Source organism: Tamandua tetradactyla, chromosome 15 (assembly GCF_023851605.1).
Source record: "Tamandua tetradactyla isolate mTamTet1 chromosome 15, mTamTet1.pri, whole genome shotgun sequence".
Lineage (NCBI taxonomy): Eukaryota > Metazoa > Chordata > Mammalia > Pilosa > Myrmecophagidae > Tamandua > Tamandua tetradactyla.
In genome coordinates this window covers 72,614,867-72,638,609 of record NC_135341.1, presented here as the reverse complement: position 1 = coordinate 72,638,609, position 23,743 = coordinate 72,614,867, and the positions used below count along the sequence as shown (strand labels likewise).

Here is a 23,743-nt window from a genome sequence, read left to right as displayed (position 1 = left end):
CTAGACATCCCCAAAACATTACAGCCGTACTAAGAAAAGGAAGATATAGTCCAGTCAAGGGAACAAATTAAAACTTCAGAGAGACTCAGAATTTGGAACTACCAATCAAAGATGTTCAAAGAAAATATACAAATGGCCAAAAGCCATATGAAAAGAAGTTCACCCTCATTACACATTAAGAATATGCAAATAAAAACCACAATGAGATGTCAGTTCAACCCAGTAAGATGGGTGTTATTAAAAATATTTGAAAATAAGTGTTGGCAAGGATGTGGTGAAACAGGAACTCTGTTGGTGGGAATGTAAAATGGTACAGCTGCTATAGAAAACAGTTTCTTCAAAAAGTTAAGCTTTATGGTTCCTCAAAAACTTAAAATAGAACTGCCGTATAACTCAACAATTCCACTGCTCAAAAGAATTGGAAGGAGGAGCATGGACAGATACTGGACACAAATGTTCATAGAAGCACTATGCACAAAAGACAAAGGTAGAAGCAGGTTAGAACTTCCAAGGAAGATGGCAAAGTAGCGATTTCCAGAACTCATTCCACCTCCAAAACAACTAGAGGAAGGAAAACAACCTAATTCATTCTACAAAGCCAACATCACCCTAATACCAAAGGCAGATAAAGGTACTACAATAAAGTAAAATTACAGACCAATTTCTCTTAGGAATATAGGTGGAAAAATCCTCAAAAAATGCTTGCAAGTCAGCAGTTGAAAATGTATGGTACACAGTGTTCTAGTTTGCTAGCTGCCAAAATGCAATATACCAGAAACGGAATGGCTTTTAAAAGGGGGAATTTAATAAGTTGCTAGTTTACAGTTCTAAGGCCAAGAAAAATGTCCCAATTAAAACAAGTCTATAGGAATGTCCAATCTAAGGCATCCGGGAAAGATACCTTGGTTCAAGAAGGCCAATATAGTTCAAAGTTTCTCTCTCAAGTGAAAAGGCACATGACGAACATGGCTAGAGTTTCTCTCTCAGCTGGAAGAGTACATGGCATGCACAGCATAATCTGCTAGCTTTCTCTCCTGGCTCCCTATTTCATGAAGCTCCCCAGGAGGCATTTTCCTTCTTCATCTCCAAAGCTCTGGCTGGTGGACTCTCTGCTTCCTGGTGCTGCAGCATTCTCTGCTCTCTCTGAATCTCCTTCATTCTTCAGAATGTTTCCTCTTTTATAGGACTCCAGAAACTAATCAAGACCCACCCAAATGGGTGGAGACATACCTCCACCTAATCCAGTTTAACAACCACTCTTGATTAAATCACATCTCCAGGTAGATGATCTAATTATAGTTTCAAACATACAATGCCGAATAGGGATTAGAAGAAACGACTGCCTTTACAAAATGGGATTAGGCTTAAAACATGGCTTTTCTAGGGTACGTACATCCTTTCAAACCAGCACATACAGGAAAAAGTATAATCAGTGTAAACTAGGGTCTATAGTCAACAGTAACATTGTAATATGCTTCCACTGAATGTAACAAAGGCATTATGCCCAAACTAAATGCCAAGAAGTGGAGGTGGGGGGTGGAGGAGTACACAGGGGGAGGGGTATGGATTCTATGCAGAAGAAAAGGAAATGTGGTGAAGACATGTCTATTTACTTAGGTTGGATTGTATGATGTGTGAATAAAATTGTTTAAAAATGAGCAGAGAGAAACAAGTGCTAGAGAAAATGTGGAGAAAGAGATGAACCTATTCACTGTTGGTAGGGAAGATGAAAGCAGCAGCCCTTCTGGAGCACAGCATGGTGGTTCCACAGAAAGCTAGGGATGGGGTTGCCATATAATCCTGCAATCCCATTGTTAGGTATATCCATGGAAGAACTGAGAGGAAGAACAGAAGTGGACATTTGCATATTGGTGTTTATGGCAACAGTGTTTTTCATTTGCAATGGATGGAGGTGGCCTAAGGGTACAACGACCAAGGGGGAACTGTGGTATATACATAAAATGGACTACTGAGCAGCTGCAATAAGGAATGAAATTATGAGGACAGTATGTTGAATAGAATGTCAGAAACCCAAGAGGGCAATGGTGGCTCAGTGGCAGAGTTCTCGCCTGCCATGCTGGAGACCCAGCTTTGATTCCCAGAGTCTCCCCGTGCCAAAAAAAAAAAGTCAGAAACAAAAGACAAATATTATCATGCCTCACTCATATGGATTAACTATAATATGCAAACTCAGAGGAGTGGAATAGAGAGCATGGGTTATCAGGTTGGGGCCCATTGTAAAGAGTCGTACAGTCTTATAGCAGTCACATATATTTAGCAGTTGTAACTGATATTTCTAAATTCTGAGATACTGAGCTATTTGATTATAGCCTGGTCATTCCCTGAAACTTTGGGTATTTATGTGACACCTAAAACTCAGAGTTAGAGCACTGAAGCTACGAAAGTCAGAATTACCCCATTCAGCAACTGTGTAAAAAGCTGAAAAGTGATCAGACTTCGTCTAGAGATATGAATGAAGCTAATCTGGATAGAGCTAAGATATATGAGGATACAGTGTAAAGGATGATACAGCCCATATTTTCAAACTTCGACCTCTGTATGAGACCAAAGGTAGAGATGTTTAGTTGGTGCAAAATTTATATTTTAGGAAGAACATTATCTAATTTAGCTTGTATGGTCAGTTCACTTGAACAGCATAATTACATGGAATCTTGAATAGGGCATGAGATCTTGTTGGTTTATATAGGTTAGTGTGATGCCCCAATACATCCCAGAGTAATTTGGGCAGTGAATAAAAAAATATTTGCAAAGCTCCCTTGGGAGACTGAGGAGAAAAGAGAAAATATTAAATGTCCCAATCTGGGAAATTCCTGATATTCTCTCAAGTAGTGGGAGCAACCAATTCAATAGGCTAAGCCTTCGATCTTGGGGCTCACCCCTATGAAGCTTATTCCTGCAAAGGAGAAGCTAAGCCTATTGATAATTATGCCTAAATGTCCCCCCAACCCAGCCCCAAGAGCCTCTTTTGTTGCTCAGATATGGCCTCTCTCTCTAAGCCAACTCAGCAAGTGAACTCACGACACTCACACCTAGTGGGACATGACTCCCAGGATGTAAATCTCCCTGTCCACATGGGATCTGACTCCTGGGGATGAACCAGACCTAGTATCAGGGGATTGAGAAAGCCTTCTTGACCAAAAGGGAGAAGAGAGGAATAAGACAAAGTCTCAGTGGCTAAGAGATTTCAGTTAGGAGGTAACCCTGCAGGTTATTCTTATGCATTATATAGATATCCCTTTTTAGTTTATGGTGTATTGGAGTGGCTAGAGGGAAGTGCCTGAAACTGTTGAGCTGTTTTCCAGTAGCCTTGATTCTTGAAGATGATTGTATAACTAATAGCTATTACAATGTGACTGTGTGATTGTGAAAACTTTGTGTATAATGCTCCTTTTTATTCAGGATATGGGCTGAGTAAAAATAAATAAGGATAAAAAATCCTTAATAAATTAAAAAAATTTATCTTAAGGAGATAAAGGGTAAAAATTGGGTAGATTGAAATACTATGTGTTGATGAGAGGGATGGGTAAGGGATGTGGGACGTATGAGTTCTTTTTTCTTTTTCTTTTTCTGCGGTGATGCAAACGTTCTAAAAATCCTCATGGTAAAGGACGCATAACTATGTGATGATATTTTGAACCATTGAAAGTATAATATGGTTGGGCTGTATGTGTGTGGATATTTCTCAATAAAAGTATTTAAAAAATAAAAGTAACATAGGTCAAATTCAACACACACACAAAATACTTGCAAGTCTAATCTAACAGTAAAATAATTATGTGCACACAGACACAAAGAATTATACAACATGATCGAGTGAGTCTTCTTGCAAGTACACAAGAGTGGTTCAACACAAGAAAATCGTTTAATGTTGGACACCACCACATTAACAAAATGAAGGAGAAAAACCACATGATCCTCTCAATTGATACAGAAAAAGCATTTGATGAAACCAGCATCCTTTCTTGATAAAAACACTTCAAAAATACAAATAGAAGGAAACTTCCTCAACATGATAAAGGTTGTATATGAAAAACCACAACTAACATTGTATTTAATGGTGAAAGACTGAAAGCTTTCCCTCTAGGATCTGGAACAAGACAAGGATACTCATTGTTTCCACTGTTATTCAACATTGTGCTAGAAATTCTTGCCAGAGCAATTAAGCAAGTAAAAGAAATAAAAGGCATCCAAATTGGAAAAGAAGTAAAATTTTCACTATTTGCAGATGACATGAATATATATGTATTATATATACATATATACATACACAACAAAGCTATTAGAACTAATAAATAGTTCAGCAAAGTGGTGGGATACAAGATCAATATAAAAAACTCAGTAGTTTTTCTACACACTAGTAATGAGCAAACTGAGGAGGAAATCAAGAAAAAGTTCCATTTACAATCACAACTAAAAGAATGAAATCTCTAGGAATAATTTTAACCAAGGATGTACATGACTTGTACACAGAAAACTACGAAACATTGCTAAATGAACTCAAAGATCTAGTAAATGAAAGGACATTCTGTGTTCATGGATAAGAAGACTAAATATTTTTAAGATGTCAATTTTACGCTAAATGGTTACAGATTCAATGCAATCCCAATCCCAATTCCAATAGCCTACTTTGTTGAAGTGGAAAAGCCTATTCTTACATTTATTTGGAAGGGTAAGGGGCCCCAAATAGCCAAAAACATTAGGATTCACACTTCCTGACTTTAAATTATATTACAAAGTTACAGTGATCAAAACAGCAGTGTACTGGCAAAAAGATAGACATAGTGACCAATGGAATCAATTGAGAGTTCAGAAATACATCCCCAAATCAATAGCCAATTGATTTTTTTCCCAGTCAACTGGGAAAGAATAGTCTCTTCAACAAATGGTGCTGTGAAAACTGGATAACCATATGCAAAAGAGTGAAAGAGGACTGCTATCTCAAACCTTATACAAAAATTAACTCAAAAGGATCAAAGACCTAAATATAAATGTAGGGAAGCATATTCAAGATCAAGATTTTGTGGTAGGCAATGGTTTCCTAGACCAAAGCATAAGCAATAAAAAAAAAAAAAAGGATAAATGGGATCTACTTAAAATTAAAAGCTTTTGTGCATCAAAGGACTCTGTCAAGGGAGTGAAAAGACAACCTACTCAAGGGGGGGGATATATTAGGAAACTACGTATCTGATAAGGATTTAATATCCAGATTATAAAAAGAAATTCTACAACTCAACAATAAAAAGACAAAACCTGCTTTAAAAATGGACAAAAGACTTGAATAAACATTTCTCCAAAGAGGAAATACAAATGGCTAAAAAGCACATGAAAAGATGTTCAACATCATTACCTATTAGGGAAATGCAAATCAAAACCACAATCAGAGACCATTTCACACCTACAAGAATGGCCAGTATTTAAAAAACAAAATTCCTTGTCTATGGATCCTTCCCCAACCAATTTTTAAACAGGAAACTACAATTGTTGAAGAGGATGTAGATAAATAGGAGCACTCACTCACTGCTCATGGGAATGTAAAGTGGTGCAGCCACTGTAGAAGAGAGTTTGGCCGTTTTTCTGGAGGCTAAGTATAGAATTGCCATGTGATCTTGTAATCCCACTACTAGGTATATATCCAGAAGAACTGAAATCAGGGATGCAAACAGATATTTGTGTCCCAATGTTCATAGCAGCATTATGCACATTTGCCAAAAGATGGGATTAACCCAAGTGTTCATTACCTGATGCATGGATAAACAAAATATGGTATATACATATTATGCAATATTATTCAGTCATGAAAAGGAATGGGGTTCTAATGCATGCAAGAACATGGATGAACCTTGAGGATATTATGTTGAGTGAAATAAGCCAGACACAAAAGGACAACTGTTGTATGATCCCATTGCTGTGAACTAATTATAAACAAACTCACAGTGTTAGAATCAGATTATAGGTTTCCAGGGGGTAGATTACGGGTAGAGAATGGGGAGTTGATGCTTAGCTTGTACAGAATTTCTATTTAGGCTTATGGTAAAGGTTTAGAAATGGATGGTGGTGATGGTAGCACATTATTGTGATTATAATGAACAGCATTGAAATATATAGTCAGTGTAGTTAAAATGGGAAATTTTAGATTGTATATATTTACTAGAATAGAAATTAAAAGATAAAACATAGAACTGTATAACACAGGGAAATTGATTGTAGACAATGGACTATAATGAATAGTATAATAGTAAAAATGTAAGAAAGTTCTTTCATGAATTTTAACAAATGTACAGTGCTAATACAAGGTGGTAATAAATGGTTGGTATATGGGAAAATACATGTAATGTAAATAATGGACAATAGAACTATTTTAAGATTTTTTCATTAATTGTAACGAAAGTAATTACCACTTAAAAATAGTACAATTATAAAAATATTCCTATCATCAATTATAACAAATATTCAACACTAATACAAGGTGTTGGTGGTGCGCTGGTATACAGGAATCCTGTATTTTATGTGTGATTATTTTCTAAACACAGAACATCTCTTTAAAAAATGGATAGAAAGCAGACAAAAGGTTTGTTTACCATAAAATCAATGTGCTTGATATCATGGGACTGATCATATATAAATACAATAGTAAAAGACCACACCACTCCCTCAGGACACTAAGTCCTGTCATTTCAGAGGTGAATTTTACTAAACTTTCAAAAGCTATAATCCCTATCTTTTAAAGATGATTCTTATGAAGAACCCTGTGAATTATTATGTACCCCAGTTTAGAAATGTTCTTAATCTTAATCCACATTTTTGTGGGTTTGAGCCTATTGTAAACAGGATCCCTTGAAGGTGTCATTTTAAGTTAAGGTGTAGCCCAACTCAATGAAGTTGGCTTTTAATTCAGATTTCTGGAGGCATTATATAAAGAAAAAACACAGAAGCCAAAGTCAAATAAAGCCATAGGGATAAACCAGAATTCAGCAGGAACCCAGAAGAGAAAGGAGAAGATATATCACTGTGTGATAAGAAAGCCAAGGAGGGTGGGCCACGGTGGCTCAGCAGGTAAGAGTGCTTGCCTGCCATGCCTGAGGACCCGGGTTTGATTCCCGGTGCCTGCCCATGTAAAAAAAAAAAAAAAGCCAAGGATTCCTAAGGATTACTAGCCAGTCCTGGCAGAAAACAAACCTTCTGGCCTCTGAAATCATGAGCTAATAAATTCCTGTTGTTTAAGTCAATCTGTTATATATTATTTGTCAGAGCAGACTGGCAAACTAAGAAAAGGCTGAAATCCCTGGACTAAGCATATAATAGACTGCATTGAGATAAAAATATACAACATTTGTACATATAGTGTAATATAAACTCTGTTAAAAAAAAAAAAGGCAAACAAATATTTATGAACAGAAAAAAAGGCCTGCAAGAAAATATATGACAATATACCATAATATAAATGAATTTAAATTTGAAATATGGAAGTGCAAGCATTTCTTCCCCTTTTCTGCATTTTGCATTTTTCTTTGGTAAAAAAAAAAAAACAGTTTAGTTTCCAAATATATTGTTGCTTCATATAAACTAAAAATTTTTTAAAGATTCTTTTACTTTATTGGATCAAAAAAGACATAAGACAAATAGAAAAATGGCAAAAGAAAATCATACTGTATCAATAATTACCTTAAATGTGAATGGAATAAATACCCCCTTAAAAGTCAGAGATTATCAGACTGGATAAAATAGTATTACCAAACTATCAAAGACTTAACTAGATTGAAACTAAAAGGATTGGAAAATAAAGCATGCAAACAGTAACCATAAGATCAGTGGATTGACTACATTATATCACCCAAAATAGACTTGAGGATAGGAAATATTACTAGAGACAAAGAAGGACATTTTATAGTGGGTCAATGCATCTAGAAGATATGGCAATTAAAAATATATACCTGACAACAGACCTCCAAAATGGATGAAGAACAGCTAGCAGAAATGAAAAGAGAAATAGGAAATTTATCAATAAGAGTTAGAGATTCAATAACCCACTCAATAATTGGCAGACCATCTACAGGAGATTTTAACAATACTATCAAACACCTTAACAGACATTTATGGAACACTCCACCCAAAGACTGCAGAATGAACATTCTTTTTTTTTCATGCATACATGGAACATTCTCCATATAGGCCTTTTGCTAGAGCCCAAAACAAGTCTCAAAGATTTAAAAAGATTGAAATTATACAAATTATTTGTATAAATTTATCACATGAACATGTAATCATGTTCTCTGATCACAACAAAATTAAACTAGAGCCCCACAACAGAAAGAATTCTTACAAAATGCCATATATTGGGACATGACACAGCTCACTTCTAAATAACTCATGAGTCAAAGAAGAGCTCAAAGGAAAATTAAAAATAACTTGAACTGAATGACAACAAAAACAAAATATCAAAAATGGGATGCATCTAAAGAAGTGCATAAGAGAAATGTATGTCTTTAAATACCCATATCAGAAGGTGGACCATGGGCTAGGCAGGCAGAGTTCTTGTCTGCCATGCCGGAGACCTGGGTTCAATTCCCTGTGCCTGCCCATGCAAAAAACAAAACAAAACAAAACCACTGTAAGTAAATACCCATATCAGAAAAGAAGAAAACCTAAACATCTACCTCAAGAAACTAGAAAAAAAGAGCAAGCAAAACCCAAACAAGTAGAAGGAATGAAATAATAAACAGTATAGCATGAATCAATAAATAATAGATATTATACAGAAAAACAATAGAGAAAATCAAAGAAACCAAAAGTTGGTTCTTTGAAATGATCAACAAAATTAACCAGACTGGCCAGGAAAACAAAAGAAAAGACACTACCAAATCAGGAATGAAAGAAGAGACATCAACCCTATATAAATTAAAATAATTATAAGGAAATATTATTGATAACTTTATGCCAACAAATTACACAACTTTGATGGAATAGACAAATTTTTAGAAAGACACAAACTGCCAAAATGAACTCAAGAAGAAAAATATCTGAACAAACCTAAAACAAAGAAGAAATATTGACTTAGTAATTAAAAATCTTTCTAAAAAGAAAAGTCCAAGGCCAAATGTCTTCACTGGTGAATTCTATCAAATATTTAACAATGAAATACTACCAATCCTTCACAAACTCCTTCAGAAAACAAAGGAGAGAACACTTTTAAACTCACTCTTTGAGGCCAGTTATACCCTGATACCAAAGCCAAACAAAGCCATCACAAGATAAGAAAGCTACAGACCAATATCCCTCATGAACAAAGATGCAGAAATTCTTAACAAAATGTTAGCAAACTAAATTCAGCAACATAAAAAAAATAAAAAGATCATACATCATAACAAACTGGGACTTACTCTAGGAATGCAAGGTTGGTTTAACATCTCAAAATCCATTCATGTAACACATTGTGCCAGTTTGAATCTGTTGTGTACCCCAGAATAGCCATGTTCTTTAATCCTCATTCAGTATTGCTGGGTGGGATCTTTTCCTTTGTTTCTGTGGAGATGTGACTCACACAATTGTGGGTTGTAACTTCTGTTTAGGTGGTTTCTATGGAGATGTGACTCCACCCATTCAAGGTGGGGTTGCTTAATAGAGCCCTTTAACAGAGAACCATTTTGGAAGAGCCCACAATGCTGACAGAGCACATACAGCCAGAGACCTTTGGAGATGCAGAAAGAAAATGCCCCTGGGGAAGATTTATGAAATGAAAAGAGAAAGCTAGCAGACATCACCATGTGCCTTCCCAGCTGACAGAGGTGTTCTGAACCCATTAGCTTTTCTTGAATAAAGATATCATTCCCTGGATGCCTTAGTTTGAACATTTTCACAGCCTTAGAACTATAAACTTGCAATTTAATACACTTCCCTTTTTGAAAGCCATTCCATTTCTGGTATATTGCATTTTGGCAGCCTTAGCAAGCAAAAACACAGGTCATTTTAACAGAATAAAGGTAAAACAACAACAACAAAAAAAAAAAAAACATGATCTTCTCAACAAACTTCAAAAAGCCGCTTAAAGAGACTGAGTGGGATAAGAAAAACCAGAAACTAAGAGGGAATTGGAATGGTAGAATGCTGCTGAGTCCAGTAAGTAAAGTATGTTAGTTAGATTCAGTTGTCAACTTGGCCAGGTGAGCATACCTAGTCTTGTTGCTGCGGACATAAGCCAATGGTATGTGAACCTCATCTGTTGCTAATTACATCTGCAGTCGGTTAGGAGGCGTGTCTGCTGCAGTGAGTGACGTTTGACTTAATTGGCTGGTGCTTAAATGAGAGATCGCAACATAGCACAGCTAAGCAGCTCGGCATTCCTCATCTCAGCACTTGCAGCTCAGCCCAGGCCTTTGGAGATGCAGAAAGAAGTCACCCCGGGGAAAGTTGTTGGAACCCAGGGGCCTGGAGAGAAGACCAGCAGAGACCATCCTGTGCCTTCCACGTAAGAAAGAACCTCAGTGGAAAGTTAGCTGCCTTTCCTCTGAAGAACTAACTAAATAAATCCCCTCTTATTAAAAGCCAATCCATCTCTGGTGTGTTGCATTCCGGCAGCTAGCAAACTAGAACATAAAGAAATGAGAATTGGCGATTGGATTAAGACATTTTGTGGTTGTTAACAGCCTGATGGAAGGTTTGAAGAGAATGGTTTAAATAAAACCTGACCAGAATGAGTTAGAAAGGAAGTAAAGAAAATACAACTTTTTTTAAGGAGTCTGGTTTTAAAGGGAAGCAGAGAAATAGGGCAGTAGATAGAGAGGGATGTGAGGTATAAGAGAAGTTGTTTTTGTCTTTGAAGATGGGAGATACTACATATTATGTATAAGCTGAGGAATGATACAGTTGAAAGGGGAAAATTGACAATGCAAAAGAGTAGATACTTGCAGGAACACAGCCCTTGGAAAATAAGAGGGAATGAGATGCAGTTCAGAAGTAGAGAGTGTCAAAAACTGTGAAGGGTATGAGATGTTCTCTTAATTGCAAGCTAACAAATTAGCCTGCCACAGTTTCATGGATTCAGACCAAAAACTTGAGTCTCCTGGGTCAGAAACAAAGGATTTTATTTCTCACAGCTGAAGTGGTAGCCAAAGTACCAGAATTTCCTTACACAAGTTCCCTGAACCCCAGTCCCTACAGAGCAATATAAAAATGGTCAGATGACACCTGGGCATGCAGTGGGCTGCTTTAAAAGGAGGAACTTTGAGTTTAGGGGACCCAAATATTTTATATTGGGGAAAGAAGATGCCCGTCTTTTTCTCTTAAGGGAGACATTATTGTACCTCATAGTAAGTATATTGTTGTTTGTTCCAGAGGAAGACACTATCTCTGTCTTCCAAAACTATTTACCATATAGTTATCTTTGAGAAGATAATCCAGAATAAAAGAAATGCGAGAGACCCATAGAGAATTGCTTCCCAACAGAGAGTTTAGCCTTTAAGTGAGAGCATGGACACTTCAGCCACTGTATGAGATGGAGGTTGTGGGGTGGGGAAGATGGATTACTGGAAAAGATGCTAGTAGCTCTCTTTTGTTGAATTTTATTTTTTCTCTGTGAATTAATAGGTAAGAGCACCAGCCAAGAGTGAGGAACAGGCATAAGGAATTTAGGATGTGAAGAGAAATAAAATTGTCTAGAAGAGGCTTGACTAAAGACATGCAGTATTACTGGGCACTGCTGAAGATCCTCCTATAATTTGTTATCATAGTATTAAACAGCACAGTTGTGAATTTTTTTCTAAATTTGTTCCACTGCTTGGGTGCAGAGAGAAGGGTAGACAGAGTTGGCATTAATCAGGATTAGAGTTCTTCCAGACAAGTATGATAGAGAAAGAAAGTAACAAGGAAATTGTGCATGTACACAAAGGAACAATTACAGTAATGAACATGGAATCTAGCTGGATGAGAAGGGAGGTGAAACCTGAAAAAAATTGGTTGGGCCAAAGGATCAGAGTTCTTGATGGAGTTAAAGAATTACTGCAGTGGGAATATTAGAATAAGCAAACTAGGAAGACAGAAAGTAGTAGTCAAATAAAGGAATGTTTAAAATCAAGACTGTGGTGTATAAGCACGCAAGAGGGTGGCTGAGATGGGATAGAGAAAAAAAAAATCATTGGATTTGATGTCAGGAAACTTTAGTGGCCAGATAGGTTGGATAGATCATTTATGAGCTTGTTGAAGTCACCAAGAATAACTGGAGTTGCAGTGGAGAGAAAAACAGTAAGTCTGGTGCTAAAATTTTCAATGAATGAAGGGAAGTAATTGGAAATTCAGGAGACGATTGCAGCAGGGAGGGGTGCCAGGTGGTAAAGGCTGATGACAGACTTCCTTCACTTAGTAAATATTTATTCAATACATACTATGTATATATGACCAACTAAGCACTGTGGGAGAGACAAATTATCACTATCCTCAAAAATTATATGAGCTAATTGGAAGGTAACGCATATACCCTGAAAAGCTAAACAACAGAGCAAACATTGCAGTACAGTGTGGCAAAAAGAAGATTGGCTCAGAGGTCACTTTTGAGTTCTAGTTCCAGCCCTAACAATGATAAGCTGTGAAGCTGTGACCTTGGACAAATCACTTAACTTTAGGCCTCAGTTTCTTCATCTGGATATAAATTAGATGATTCCCAAGATTCTTTAACACCTAACAGTCAATGGATAAGCCTTATTTTAGAATATAAAATAACAGATTTCATAATGAAGCTAGAAAGAATAAGTGTGACTATTCAGATTTTACTGAAACAAGAAATTGGATCACAAAGACCTACATAATTTATCCTGCATCAGAATGGGAAGCCAGGTTCATTGTTGTGTTAGGTCATATAGGATACAAAACAGATGTCTTATTCCGTGTTTGTTTCTCTCTACTTACACAAAGTTGTGCTTGTCTTCCCATTATCTCTGTTTGGTTCTAGCTAGGTCAGTTTGGTTCTAGCTAAGTCATGATTGCATGTATCCAAGGAAAAAAGAAATGCCATCAGAACCCACAACTGAAACACCAATGTTTAATACAGCCCTTAAAGAAAAACTTTCAACAGGGAGCAAAGAGGTATGTTACCCACAAGAAAATGGATTTCACTCTGGTGTAATTAGGCTAACATGTATTTCTTTGGTGGCCTATGTAACAAGTGCATCTATTAACTATTGATAATAGAATAATGGGCTGAACTCAGAGATTAAGGTTTGAAAGAATGGAGTTTGGTTGAAGGGGACATAAACAATTTTTCCTCCATAACTAGTTCTCCTTTTATACATTTAATGTTACTTGATACATATTTTTTTGCTCCTATATTTTTTAATACATGCAAGCATAGCCATTCACTCAACATATTTATAGAGATCCAACTATATGCTAGACATCATTGTAAGAGCTGAGATTATCATGGAAAGCAAAAGAGCTAAAGTCCCTGCCCTGTTTCTCTTTGCTAATGTACAGGGAATGGGGAAGATGCACAATAAACAAGAAAATGAATAAGATTTTTTCAGAGCACAATAAATGCTATGAAGAATATAAAACAGGGTAACAAGATATCCCTCATCATGTCCTACATTCTCCCACTTAGAATCTAAGTACCAGAAGAGCTAGAACCTTGTCTATTATGCTCATCACTTGCTTAGTGAATGTTGACTATGGGCTTCTTGAGATAGGTTTGACAGGAAAGGTATCTCAAAGGAGGTGCCATCTGAGCTGAGGCCTGAAAAATGAGAAGTTTACAGCAATGCAAAGTTCTGGAGGAAGAGCAAGTGCAAAGTTCCCAAGGAGGCAACAAGTTCAGTGTGTTTAAGAAACATGAAGAGAGGCAATGTGGTTAAAGAGTAATAAGGGAGGGAATGTGTGGCACAGAGTGAGGTTGATGCTGGAGTCAGGAGCCAGAATGATAGGGACTTGGAAACTATAATTAGGAATTCAAATTGGAATTTAATTGCTATAGCAAGCCATTGGAAAGTTTAAATCAGGGTAGTTTTAAGACTTTTTTATTTTTAAAAATTTACTCTGGCTGGTGTGGGGAATAGACTAAGGAGCAAGAGAGGAACCAAGGCAATGAGTTAGGAGGCAAGAGGTGATAGTGGCTTGGCATTGGTGGAAGAGGTATTGAGAAGTGGTTGAATTTGAGATGTATTCTAAAGCTAGAACAGCAGGACTGGCTGATTGGTTGGGTGTGGAGTATGAGAAAAAAAAAGAAAATCTTCAAAATTTTACATGAGTAACTTGGTAGTGGTGGTGCCCCTAACTGCAATAGGGAAACTGGAGGAGGGACCGAGATTTCCCAGAAAAAAATGAAGCATTCATTTTTGACTATGTGAAGCTTATGGTGCCTATCAGACCTCCAAATGGATGTATAGATTAAATGGTTGATAGATGAATATGGCAAGATGTCAGCGCCAAAGATATCCTTCTGTGAGTCATTGGTATTTCGATGCTATTTAAAGCCATGAGACTGGGTGAGATCACTAAGGGAGAGTGTGTAGATGTGAGAGCCAAGGACTAAGCCTTGCACATCTGTCATAAGACACCAGTTTTTGCTTTAGAATATTCTGTTTTATATAGAATGACATTATTTACTAAATAAATCAGTTATTAAGTTTTTAATCCCACTTGTCTTTTCTTCCTTTCTCTGCTAGTAATGAGAGAACATCTTGGAGGGAAGCCATCTTGGTGAGAAGCTCTAATCACACAGCAAATCCTGGTGCTTGTCAATATTTCATCACATGCCACAGAGAAAGACTTTAGTCCCTAACATGCTCATCACGTTGTCTTCCCTGATTTCCTCCCCCAGACCACAGGCATCCCTCTTTCTCTGAATGGCTGTTCTTCATTATTATCTGTACCACTGCAGACACTCCTTGTATTGTAACTGTTATGCATGGAAGGTACCCTAATCTGTATTGTTTTTCCTCTATTCACACAAAGTAGTGCTTGTCTTTCCATTATTTCTGTTTGGTTCTAGCTAGGTCATGATTGCTTACCATCCCCACTTCTATAAAAATTATAGCTTCCTCAAGGGCAGAATATTCTCATATCTTTCTATCTTTTACCATGTCCTGTATTCCCCCATTTAATATGTAAGTACCTCAAAAACTGGGACCTGCCTATTATGGTTACCATTATACCCTTAGTGCCTGGAACAGTGCTGGGCACATAGTAAGCACAAAGAAATATTTGTTGAATAAATGCAAACAGAATGAATGAATACAAAGGCCTTTGATAGATTTCTGTTCTAGGTGAATGATCAAGTGCCCTGACTCAAAGCAGAACTTACCTTCCTTTCTTTGATAGATGTGATTTCCACTTTTGGTCCCCTTGAGCTTTACCACTACGTTAACTTCTCACTGCTGAGTTAGGAGGTGTCCACATCTCACCACCTTTCCACAGGTTCTGCTGATAAGGAAGTAGATGGGAATAGGATGTGAACTTATCTATATAATGCTTCTATGTAGCTGGGCTGTGGTAGATTGTCTGCGAAGATGGCCATCAACGATTTCTTTCATCTCTGTATGTGCATGTTGCTCCTCCAGGTAAGGGATAGAATTTCTTTCTCCTCCTTCTGAATCTGGAATAGTCCTGTGACTTGCTTTGGCCAATAGGATGCAGATGTGATCTGGTGTGATTTGTGGCTGGGCCATAAGAATCCTTGCAATTTCTGGTTTTGCTGTTTAGGATCTAGCCACCATGTAAAGAAGCTTGGATTTCTGGATGATGTGAGAGGAAATGGAGAAAGACAGACCCAGCCAGCCCCTAGCCATTCAAACAACTAGCTGAGGTATGAAACACATGAATAAAGTCATCTTAGATCCTCCAGCACCAAGCAACCATACAGAGCAAAGATAAACCATCCCTACAGGACCCTGCCAAAATAGCAGAATCATGAAAATTAATGAATGTTTTATTGTTGTATTAAGCCATTAGCTTTGGAGGTGGTTGTTATATAATAGTAGATAACTTTAAAAGATCTGTTTCAGGAGCCATTTATGAAAAAAAAAAAAAATTCCAGAAATGCATTGCATTTAAAAGCAGAGCCTCTGCAATTTCTAGCAAAATTATGGATGTAATTATCCTTTATCCCAGCAGTCTCCTTTCTATGAATCTATCCCAAATACACCCTGGCAAAAATACAAAAAGATGTACTCATAAAAGTATTTATTACAGCACAATTTGTAATAATCACAAATCAGTAGGGGACTGGTTGAATAAACTAGGTAACAGCCACATGATGGAATAATATGCAGCTGTGAAAAAGGAATGAGGGATACCTCTATAAACTACCATTAAGTGATCACCAAGATATAATGTTGAGTGAAAAAGCAATTTTAGAGCTATAAGGAATTGTCAAGAGATTCAGGTGCGATGTTGTTTTGTTTTTGTTTTTTAATAGTCTCCAGTGTTATTGTTGTCTCTTATTCTTAGGAAAAATTTTAACTAACATGTGACTAGGCCCCCTTCTGCCCTTCCAAACATGTATCATTCATTCACTCAATCATTCAACAGTTTCTCGCTGAGTGACTGCTGTGCAAGGTGTGAGGGAAGGAGAGCTACTCCTCAACAGTGTCCAGCTCTGCTGCACAAGACCGTCAACACATGCACACCGATGCTTACAATGCTATGGAATGATAGAGGGCTATAATGGAGGTCTGTGAGAGGTCAGAGGAAGGCTGGGGCTGCTCCCAGGAGGAGGGGTGGTGGGGGTGGGGGAGAGTTGGGAGAGGTGGCATGGGAGCATGCTAAAACAGCCTTCAATTGGAAATAATAACAATGAGATTGAGTTTGGCTTATCTGGAAGGAAAAATATAACCTGATGCTTTTCTGTTTACAAAATTCTTTCCCTTTCAAATACCTGACGCTTCTCATCTCCTCCGCCCACGGAAATGGGTGACTTATATCAGGAGTTCTCACAGTGTGGACCAGCAACATCAGCATCCGCTGGGAACATATTAGAAATGCAAAAGTTGGAGGCCCTGTCCCAGACCTGCTGAATCTGAAACTTTGAGGGTGCTCACAGTGAGCCATGGTTTAGCACAGCCTCCAGGTGATGCTGATGCTGCCTCAAATTTGAAAACCACAAGTGTAGAAAAAAGCAGTAAGTGTTCCCCACAATGCAGCTTAAAGGATAAAGAAGCCTGTCCTTTCGAATAAGAACCAAGTATATATATATATTTATAAACATATATATAAACTTTATATATACTGATAACAAAGGAAATTTTGAGAGTATCCAAAGTAAAAAAATAGTTTAACTTGGCTGACGGCCTGAAGGAGCAGTGGCTGTGAAGAAGCCAATGCTCCACAAAGAAAACCACAAACACCAGGTTGGCAGCTGCCACCCAGGAGCAAGTGCAGACTAGAGAGATCTTGGGCTTGTGTGGACCAGGTCCCCAGTACCCTTCTCCGAAATACCAATCCTTGGCAAGATACCTGAGGCCAAAAGTCAAGTACAAAGGTTACCCCTTGAAAGTAAGATTTTGTATGAAAAAAATGTAAATTGTATGCTAAAATTTTTGTTAAAACATACATATGTTTGTTTCTTTTTATCATGTGGCTAGTTGAAAATTTAAAATAACTTATGTGACTCACAGTTATGGCTTGCATTATATTTCTATTAGACAGTGCTGACCTATAGGTCATATGCAAAATAGGGTGTGGGCAGGAAACAAAAATTTGACCACTTTTTCTCCTGCTCTGACCAGGGGAATGGGTGCCCAGAACAACAAACCTGCATTTTTTTCCAGACACAGCATCAACATCCTTATCAATAGAGTGCCCTAAGGAGCTATGTAGCTAGTGAGGGTTGGAGTCATGTATAAAGTCATGCCTGCCCGACTCCAAAGACCAAATGTCTTCATTACACTATGTAGGTTCCAACTTAACTGGAACACATTTATAGTTTTATTTTTAATTCAAATCAATGAATTGATCTTCTGATTTATAAATCAGTCTCGTATGAATTTGCTTGGCACAAGTCTGTCTCCAACAGATCAAATACTTCTTGATATGTGGGGAAAACTTGAATATCTGACCCTGATAATGAGACTCTGGACCAGGAATGGCCTATACACAGAACACATGCTACCACTCTCCCCTCCCTTAACTGTGACAGACATTACTAATCAATTGTGATGCTCTTTTCTGTTGAGCCCAAACATAGACTCAAACTCTTTTTTTTTTTTTTTTTTTAATACTGTGCTCTAGGAAGTTCTTGCCAATTAATCCTGGAAATGGAACCTATTGATTTACTGGCCTAAATGATAGTGACCTAACAAAACTGCTCTTCCAAAATATCCAGCCAGCTTTCCACAGGTGAAACCCTGACTTTGCTCTTCTCTTTTCTTTTTCCCAGAATAGTAGACAGGTTCTAATATCCAGAAGGTTTGTGGTATGCAATAGGGACTTGAAGAAGGAAAATGGCATCATTTTAGTGAAGTCAAGACTCATTAGAATGGGAGAATTCATGTGTCTCTACTTTTCCAGGGGCAAGCTCCAGAGGTTTGTATACAGTTCTCTTTACATTCTATTACTCTGTGATTTAGACCTCACCAGGAAGCTTTTTATGGAATTTAGCATGATAATAACAATAGTTCCTGTATTAGGATTATTTTGGCTACATATAGTAGAAATCTCTCCCAAACAGTAGCTTAAACAAGATAGTTTATTTTTCTCTCATGTAAAAACTCCAAGAATAGGCAAGGCTGGCTTGGTATCATGACTCCAAGACCATCAAAATCTCAGACTTCAACCATTTTGCCATCTCTAGTTTGTAGCTTGTATTCCTAGGTCATTTCATGGTTCATAGTGGCTGCCAAAACAGATTGGCAGCTGGAGAGAAGAGGGAATGTCAAACAGGATTTCCTCAGCTGTTTGTCCTTGGTTTAAGGAGTTGTCATAGGCAAAATAACTGCCCACAAATATGGCCACATCCTAACCCCAAAACCTGTGAATGTGTTACCTTACACAGCAAAAGAGATTTTGCGGGTTTGATTAAGTTAAGGATCCTGAAATGGAAAAATTATCCTGCATTATCTGGATGAGGCTACTGTAATCACAAGGGTCCTTATAGAGGGATGCGTGAAGGTCAGAGTCAGAGAAGTAAATGTAAAGTCGGAAGCAGAGGCTGGAGTGATGTGGGGTCACAAGTCAAGGAATGTGAGCAACCTCTAGAAGCTGGAAAAGGCAAGAAAACAGATTTGCCCCTAGAGCCTTCCAGAGTGAATACAGCCCTGCCAATCCATTTTAGATTTCTGACTTTCAAAACTGTAAGATAATAAATTTTTGTTGCTTTTAGCCAGCAAATGTATGGTAACTTGTGTGATAGTTAGGTTCTGGTGTCAACTTGGCCAAGTGATTATGCCCAGTTAATCATTGGCCTGACCATTGCTGCAAGGATATTTTGTGGCTGGTTAATAAACTGGAAAGCTGGTGTATTAAATCATCAGTCAGCTGGTTGCATCTGTGGTTGATCACATCTAAAGGCCTACCTGCCACAGCGAGATAATCCAATCAGTTGAAGGTTTTTAAGGAGGAGCAGAGATTCTTTTACTGTTTCTTCACCCAGCGAGCCTCTCCTGTGGAGTTCATCCAGACCCTTCATTGGAGCTGCCAGCCTCACAGCCTGCTCTACAAATTTTGGACTCTTCCATTCCCACAGTTGCATGAGACACCTTTATAAATCTCATATTTACAGATCTTTCCTGTTGGTTCTGTTTCTCTAGAAAACCCTGACTAACACAAGCAACAATAGGAAACTAATACAGATTTTGGTTCTTGGAAGTGTGTGCTGCCATAACCAATACCTAAAGATGTGGAAATGGCTTTGGAATTAGTCCATGGGCAAAGCCTAGAAGAATTTTGAGGAGCATGATAGGAAAAAAACTAGATTTCCTTGAATAGACTCTTATTAGAAGTATGGATGTTAATGACCCTGCTAGTGAGGACTTAGAGAAAGTGAGGAGCATAGTAGAGAAAATATATATCATCTTAGAGAACACTTACATTATGATGAGCAGATTGTTAGCACATTAAAGGGGCTTCAATGAGGGCTTGGATAGAAATGAGGAGCATGTGCTTTTATTTCATGGGAAGTCTTTAACATGTGACAGAAAGTGCTATTTACTTACCCAATACCCATGACTCTTATCTTTGCTAACCAAACCCAGTTGTCATAAAGGGCAACAAGATGCCCAGTTATAAAAATATTCTTTATCATCCCATCTTGCAGCAGAGGATGTTCTAGTGGTTCAGTTCTAACTAATGAGATATAAGTGAAAGTCATTGCTCTGGGCTTCTGGGAAAGATTATTGAAGGGGACAATTCTTTTGTTCTTTTTGTTTTTATCCTCTGCCGCTTTCTCTGCCCCTTCTTCCTCCCTGACAAGTGGATATGATGACTGAAATTTTGGTAGCTTTCTTGTGACCACAGGGTGTCTGGCCTGTGCTAAGGATGGCTGAATTGAGGGGCAGCAAGAACCTGGTCCTGATGACATCACAGAGCCGCTGTGCTAGCCCTGGATTTCCCACTTCCTCTCCTTAGATGATTAAAAACCAAATCCCTATCTAGTTTAAGGCACTGCTTTTCAGGTTTCTGTTATAGGCAACTGAATGCAATTCCTCACACACTGAGTAGTTTCATCACACAATGATTATGTTGTTGAATATTGATAAGACATTTCTAAGTGTGGCTAGAAATCAATGTGCAATAAAACCATTAGCTGGTGTTGGTGAATTGGCATAATATCACACTATTTGCAATACAGGCAGTCCACGCTTTCATGGCTCATGAAATCTGAATGAGTTTCAGTTACCTAATGACCAATCACATAACTTCTTTCAAAGCCTGCTGGTAACAGGCCCCTGCACCTATCATACACAGACAGCGAAGAGGGTAGTTGTGTTGCATCCTTGTCTTCCAATGGTAAACCCATGTGATACCTTACAAAATTGGCTGGCGAAGATGAAAGAGTGCAGAGAAACAAAGAGTTGTTTCCACTTTCCAGATAGCACTGGAAGTGAAATTTGAATAGAATAAAGGAGAGTTATTGAAGAAATAGCTGACTTTGGGAACGTTGACACTGCTGCCATTCAAAAGACTCTTGCTTTGCAGCCAAGGGGACTTAGTGAAGGTGAGCATATGGATATACATGAGTGGTTGTGATGAAAAGAATGAATATGTCCCAGAAGAAGATGCCAGCAAAAACTTCACATTAAATGAACTCAGAGATAATTTGACATCGAAAGTGCAAAGACTGAAATGTTGGAAGCTGGTCCAAAACATAAAGGAATATGACAACTTGCCAAGGCATAGAAAAGACGCCTCAAATAAGAACGACTCAAACTACTCTTGCTAAGTTTTTTATAAGACAAAACACTTTAATTATCAAGGTCTTTAAATCATACTGTATTAAATCAATAATGGTTTTACTATTTTAAAATTTTCCCTATATATTTATAACTGGAAGTAAGAGTTTTTAATATTTTAAAATAAATTTCTATGGAACAATTGCAGTTTTCCCCATTGATTATTAAGATTGCTTTGCATTGTTTCAGTTTGCATGGTCATATTGACAGTTCTTAACTGCCACGCAAAGTGAAGATCACTTGTATATGGGTGAAACAAGAAGAAATTCAAAATGATGGAACTAATGCTTTGGCAATGTATGTGTATTTTAAAGTATAATTGGACTTTCAAGAAATGATAGCAAGGTGCACTAATATTATAGACACATCTGCCAAAGCAAACCAATAACTTGCATAGTCACTTCAATGGTGTGTGATACATTTGAGACAGAGATTAGCTGGGTATTCATTTGCCTGGAGGATGAGAGTACAAAACTCATCCTCACAAAAACATGACAGCCAATGGCAAACTATCTTAAACATAAACTTCCTTCTGTCATGAGTGTGCCCCAATAGCAGGCCATTGGCTACTGGTACATGAGAGCTCCAGCTCCTCTTTATGGGTATTTCCCTTGGCTCTGCCTTCCTCTTGCATATTGGCTCTATCCTCAGGCTGGCAGCAAGATTATGACAGCTGTTACAGGCATCACAACCAAATACCACATTGTCCACAGACAGATAGGGACACTCGCTCTTCCAGAGTCTCCTTAGGAGTAGGGAGAAGCCTGCCAGCCGATCCCCCTTACATCCTATTGGCCAGAACTGTACCGTGTGGAATCATCCTGTCGGCTGGAATTATATCACATGAATCAGGGTTCAGGCTGAAAAACAAAAGCTGTTCTGTGCATTCTGGGTAGAAAGCAATTGCCATAGAATTAGGGGCTTGCAAGACTGCTGGGGAAGCAGTGGTCAGAAACTCTATCCTTGAAGGTCAAAAGGGTTGTTAGACGCAAGTGTGAGCCAGGAAGCTGCCGGGACTCTCTCATCTGCTCGCCTGTACAACTACCAACATCTCCAGAGAAATAGCAGCTTCCCCTTTCCAAATCTTATCGGAGTTCTTCTTCTGAGTAATAACTTGCAACCAGACAGAGGGGTTGATTCTGGGAAGTGTGGTTCCTAGATTTAGGTGATACACAGTGATGACAGATGATCCAGCACCCCTCCCATAAGCCAGTCCCAGAAAGAAGAGCAGGCCACGGGGATTGGCTTAGGCCCATTAGGATTCTCCTTGGATCCTAGGAGTAAGGATAAGATCACTGTCTTGCGTGTTACATGGGAGAGAGTTTTTAAAAAAAACCCTTCCCCCAAAATCAGGGCTTGACTGACAAAAACAGAAGAAAAAAGCTGTGGGTGAGAAAATCAGCAGTACCTGCTATATGCAGTATCACACCATAGTCCTTTTCTTTGCAAATGAACATATTTGTTAACCAAAGTAGCTAGCTATATATTTTTTAAAAAAAAAATACTCTGCACAACATTTTCTATGCATACCTGTTATTATGCACGAGGTATAATCTCCTACAAGCAGTTCAAATTCCAGACTAAATTCATAAAATTACAGTCAGCTGTTTTATAATTTATAGTGTTACTGAATTCAGTAAAAAGTTATAGCTCCTTTTAGAAAATTCGTCCATTAGCTTTCTCCTCCAAATAACAGCCAGATTTATTTGTCTACTGCTTCTATATATGTCCTGCCAGCCTGCTGAGCACATCCTCAATCTTATTTGCACAGCTCAAGTTAACAAGGTCGGCCATCCTTCCCCTCCTCCTGCTATTTGTTGTGCAGTGCACTCTGGTCTTCATTTGGCTGTTGCTTTAACAGTCCAGTTAATTCCATTCCAGTCTCCTCAGAGACCACAAGGACCGGTTTTCCCCTTGGAAAAGGAAAGCTGATAGCTGTGAATCCGTTTGGGGCCCCAGGGAAAAATGCAAATGTCAAGGATGCTAATTTCTGTCTTTCTTACCAGGGCTGTTTACAGTAATCTCTTTTTATAAGAAAACTCTGAGGATGAGCTTTTTGGGTAATCAGGAAAGTTATTCATATGCAGGTGCCAGGGAGTGGCTTCTGTTCTAGAAGGGCTGCACAGCTCAGTGTTTCCTCCCACAGCCTCCTTGAATATGCAAGCCGCATATATATTTATAACTCTGCAATAAAAAAGTGAACTTTATTAGCAGAGATAACTGTCATAATTCAAGCAACTGTACTTTATAGAGCAACCAGAGATTATAGGCATCAGGATTATGTATGTTCAGGCAAATCATGATGCAAATGTAGGGAAATTATGAGATCCTGACTGGGAATGAACAAAGAAGGAGGA

At 38.0% G+C, this 23,743-nt stretch overlaps 1 long non-coding RNA gene across 6 annotated transcripts in view; it reads left to right on the top strand.

The window, feature by feature from the left end:
- The window catches only part of LOC143657551 (uncharacterized), a 30,939-nt gene extending 8,225 nt beyond the window's left edge, over window positions 1–22,714 (top strand). For 3 of the 6 annotated variants that reach the window (XR_013162894.1, XR_013162899.1, XR_013162898.1), the window contains exons 3-5: window positions 12,959–13,092; window positions 14,667–16,671; window positions 16,926–22,714. This is a non-coding gene — a long non-coding RNA (uncharacterized LOC143657551). The remainder of the gene's footprint in view (window positions 1–12,958; window positions 13,093–14,666; window positions 16,672–16,925) is intronic. The other 3 variants (XR_013162897.1, XR_013162895.1, XR_013162896.1) reach the window with 3 other exon arrangements.
- The last annotated feature ends 1,029 nt before the right edge of the window (window positions 22,715–23,743 follow it).